The 5,183-nt window shown below is 37.2% G+C and overlaps 1 pseudogene; it reads left to right on the top strand.

Moving 5' to 3' along the window:
• The first annotated feature begins 287 nt into the window (after nt 1–287).
• LOC115071163 lies at nt 288–544 on the top strand (annotated as a pseudogene).
• The last annotated feature ends 4,639 nt before the right edge of the window (nt 545–5,183 follow it).

Raw genomic sequence — 5,183 nt, 5'->3', positions numbered from 1 at the left:
AGTGCACCTACATACATGCAAGCAATATACTCATACACTAAAATAAAAATAATAAATAAAATATTTTTTAACCTATGAGTCTGTGATTTCTGGTGAATCTGAATAATTATTTTGTTTATGTTCCTAGAGGCTCTCTGGTAGAAGCAGATTTATTTAAAGTCCCATTATGGCTAAGGGCTGGGGCCAGAGTGTCATTGGGTCTGAGGAGAAAGCTACTCAGTCATGGCTGGAGCCCTGGGTGGAAAGCTGGGGCCTATGTCTGGAGCAAGGAGTTCTGGGACTATCTCATGAGTACTCACTTCCCAGGCCCAGTTGCCTACTGGAGTCTCCCCATTGCTGCCCTTAGTGATATGAATCCAGAGATTATCAGTGGGTGGATGGAATACTCCCTCTGTTGCTATTCTTTGGTATTCATGAGATTTGCCTACAAGGTACAGTCTCAAAACTGGCTTTTGTTTGAGTGTCCTGTAGTAAATGAAGTAGCCTGCTCATTCAAGGAGGAAGGTTTATGAACTATGAGATGAGTAAGCAAGCATTTGTGTAGCAATGTGAAATTATCTCTTGAAAGGGACTGCATCCAGCCACTGCTGCTGAGCCTCAGATGCATCAGTGTGCTAAAGAGAAAACATGGAATGCTATGTTTAATAACCATGCTATCTATAGAAATTGCCATGCATCCCTAAACCAAATCTCTGCTGCCTTACAAAGGCTAAAAACGTATTTTTCTTCATCAAGAGTAACTAAAAAATATGCATCTAATTTGATCATTTTGAGTGATGGTTTTATCTCTAGTAATCTGTAGTAATGTGTATATTATTTTGTGGGATTTGCTTAATAAAAACCAAAGAGAACAAAATTTTGTAACTATAAGCACTTAAGTATTCAAAATTCTTGACTTTGGGGGTTGGGAATTCAGCTCACTGGTAGAGCACTTGCCAAGCAAGCTCAAAGCCCTGAGATTGGCCCTCAACTCCATAAAAAAAAAGCAAAAACTATTCTTGACATTTTTGTCTTTAATAACTGCAATATATTTAATAGTTGATCATATGCTTAAATCATGATTTCCAGTAGTGAAAATTATCTGTGTATTTCTATGAAGTGTGTAAATTCAAAGGCTATAACTTAATGGTAATAAATGATTTAAATAATGCTTTGAAAAACTCTTTTATTACCCATAAAAGTACAATAATTATGAAATAGTATTAATAATCATAGAGAAGGAAGGGAATTCAATTACATGGATGTGTTTGTGCATGTTGTAATGGGAAAAGCACCAACAAGATATTGTATTCTCTTTTTGTTGCTGCATAACAAACTAGCACAAACTTAATGGTTAAAAACATACATTATTTCACAATTTCTGTGAGACAGGAACCTAGAGACAGATTAGCTGAATCATCCACTCAATTCCCATCAAAATACAACCGAGGTGTAATTCAAGGCTTTAATCACTTCTAACACTTGGAATCCCTCTTTTAATCACACTGCTTGCTGGCAAAACTCAGGCCCTTGCAGCTGTAGTTTAAAACTCTTGTTCTTTGCTGGATGTTGAGTAGGAACTGCAGACTCCCCTGGTCCTTCTCCCATAGCTTCCTTCATAGACCATTAATAACTCGATTCATTGCTTCTCCCAAGACAGTCTCTTTTTCTTTTTTTTTTCTTTTTCCGTTTTTCTTTTTTTGTTTTTGTTTTTTGATATATGGTCTCCGTCTAACCCCAACTGGCCTGGAATTCACTATGTATACCACACTGGCCTCAAAAACAGAAATATGCCTGCCTCTGCCTCCAAAGTGCTAGGATTAAAGGTGTGTGCCACCACACCCAGACCGTCTGTTTTTCTTTGAATCTTTCATTCAGAAAAAAACTTGAATTCTTTTTTAAAAGGATTTACTAAGTAAAACCCACCTAGGATAATCTTCCTTTAGATTAACTCAAAGTCAATTGATTAGGAACTTTATTCACCCCTGTGTATTTCTTCATCTTTGTTATATAATCAAATTGGGAATGTGATATCCCATTAAAAATGAGCTATCCACATCCAAGGGGAGGGCATATATACTATGGAGTAAGAATCATATAAGCCATCTTAGAAGTTTCTTATGAGAAAAAATTGGGACTCAAGATCAAGATGTCAGTAAAATGTGTCCACTCAAAAACCTGTACATGAATGTTCACAGCAACCCCAAAGTAGAAATTATTAATATTATTAAGGTGAATATTCATAATAGCCAAATGTGGAAACAATCCAAATGTCCTTCAACTGGTAACTGGATAAATAAAGTGTGGTATAGTCATACAATGAACTGTTATTCAGCCAGCCATACAGAGGGATGAAGCATTGGTACCTACTACAAGGTGAATGAACCTTGCCAACATTCTGCTAAGTGAAAAGATCCAAAAGGCCATATGTCATATGATTCCATTGATATGAAATGATCAGAATAAACAAATCTATAGAGGTAGACTATAGATTAATGGCTCCTTAGAGCTAGGTGATGGTAGCGATGGTTAAAAGCTCTATGAATACACTGAAATTCTTTGATATGTATACTTTAGTGAGTGAATCATATCATTGGTAAATATATATATGTATATACATATATATATATATATATTAGAGTGTTTGAAAACCAAGTTGTATTGCCTGTTAATTTCTTTGATGTTTGGGAATTCAAACTCAAGTTCCTCATCCTTAAATGATTGCAAGTGAACATAATGCTGTCCTTAATTGGTTATATTGCCACTTTCTAGTAAAAACTAGGAAGTATAATTCTAATAAAATAATTTTAATGAAAAAAGAAAGAATAATAATTATGGGTTAATTGTTTTTGTAAATTGCAAAAAATTACACAATTGTTAAAAAAATTAGTGTCATTCTACTCTGTAGCTTTGTACTCAAGAAAAGATCACTGTAATTATTTCGAAAGGCTGTGTTGATAGCAACACCAAATATGTTAAATCTGAAAGATGGGTATAATTTCTATATTTCCAAGACAAAATCCTTCTTCTCCCAGCATGTATGTTCCCTCTCACTCTGAAATACAAATGAACAGTTGCTCAATACTATCAATTCTTTCATCTACTTGAAGTTTTTTATTAAAATCCCTCAATCCTTCTTCCCCACATCAATAAGAAAATCCAGTTTCAAAGCTAAACAAGCCCAATTTCTTTAAACTTTACTCATAAATTGAAATATTATTGCCCTTCATCTGATCCTTTTATATGTAAGAAATAAACAAGGATAGCAGGCTTAAACATAAGATTCGTCTGTGAGTCTGTCTACCCCAAGCAATGTTTAACTCAAAGGTCAAGGAAAGGATAAGAAAGCACTGGGAGAAACAGATTACAGTTCCCTAAAGGATTACAGTCCCCTAAAATTTGAAGCAGCAGGTGAAGTCACAAAGGAAAAGATTGGTGGTCATGTCAATGACATGTTAAAATCCTTGTAGTATAATACTAAAAAAAAAAAAAAAAAAAAAAAAAAAAAAGACTAGCTCTCCTACCCGCAGGCCTCTCTCCAGGGTAAGTCCATTGCGCCCTCCGTGCCTTGACTCCCTCAGCCTCATTCACCCTCCCATCTCCCCTGCCAGTCTCTCCTGATTTGGGTCTTGTCCCATTCCTTGTCTTGGGGATCCAGACACCTTGGGAACCCATACTGCTCCCTGATCCTTTTCATCCAGACCAACGGGAGTGCCTTCTCTGGGCCCCAGGAGCACTGCTTCTGGGCCTGGCCCTGTTGTCACCTCCCTCTGCTTCGCTGGGCCTACACCAACCTCCAGTCTCTTTCTGGGACTCTGGGGCAGACCTTCCCTCTTCCTGATCCTTTGAATCCAGACCAATCCAGCTGCTCAGTGCAGTCCCCAGAAGTCCTTGGGGCCTCTTCCAGCCCCATCTGCCTTTGTATCTCTGGGTGGCAAGGCCACCAGCTGCCCTAGACCAGCATCTTTCCTAGGCCAGGCTCCCAGGCCAGTCCAACCCCCAAATTCCAGAGGCCAAAAACTTTCCTGGAGGGATCCAGACCTCAGGAGAAAGCCTGAAAACATCTGACCCTCACCTGAGTTGGGCCTCTGTGGGAATTTCTGAAGACAAAAGCAATCCCACCACTCCAATATAAAAACAAAAGAGAGAACCGGAAGCTTAGATGAACCAGCTTTTTATGCCCAAAAAGTAAACCACAAAGACACATAAAGTTCACAAAAAGAAGCAGACCTAAACTTGAAGGCTTGAGTCTCACACAAGAATCAGAACTACAAAAGAAATTCATATGTCAAAATCACAGAGAAAAAATAATAACACGAAAAACCAAAATAACATATTCCCAACAAATACCAATAGTCCTTTAGAGGAATACAATGAGAGTCCCCTAGAGATAATGCAGGACATGGAACTCAAAAGAACAATTATAAACATGATAAAAGAAGTCAGTGAATTTAAAGAACACACAAAGAAATCAAACAACTGAAGGAAGATAGGGATAAACTTCTGAATGAATTCAGAAAAGAGTTAGAAATATTGAAGAATACTCAGGCTGAAATGAAGAAGGAAGTGAAATACTCAGTAAGCCAATTAGAAATGACAGGAGAAAGCCTCACCAATAAGATGAACAAAATGGAAAACAGAGTATCAAGACTGGAAAATAAAGGGGAGGAACTAGACCACACAAGCAAAGATTATGAAAAATTTAAGAAGTCACAAGAATGGAATATGCAGGAATTGTGTGATACCATAAAAAGACCAAATGTAAGAATCATAGGCATACAGGAAGGAGAAGAATCCCAAGATAATGGCATGGACCAGATCTTCAACAGAATTATGGAAGAAAATTTCCCAAACTTAAAGAAAGACATGCCCATACAAATACAAGAAGCATACAGAACACCAAACAGACAGGACAGGAAAAGAAACTCCCCATGGCACATAATAGTAAAAAACACTACATGCACAAAACAAAGAGATAATTCTGAAAGCTTCAAAAAAGAAACAAGTCACATATAAAGGAAAACCCATCAGGATTTCAACTGACTTTTCAGGGAAAACTATGAAAGCCAGAAGAGCTTGGACAAAAGTATTCCCAGTTTTAAATGAACACAGATGCCAACCCAGATTACTATACCGAGCCAAAATGTCTATTATAGTTGGAGGGGAAAGAAAATTTTTCCATGACATAAAAAAGCTGAAAGAAA

This window comes from Nannospalax galili, unplaced genomic scaffold (genome assembly GCF_000622305.1).
Source record: "Nannospalax galili isolate Female #2095 unplaced genomic scaffold, S.galili_v1.0 scaffold238, whole genome shotgun sequence".
Lineage (NCBI taxonomy): Eukaryota > Metazoa > Chordata > Mammalia > Rodentia > Spalacidae > Nannospalax > Nannospalax galili.
The sequence above is the reverse complement of the archived record's forward strand: the minus strand, read 5'-3'. Positions and strand labels throughout refer to the sequence as shown.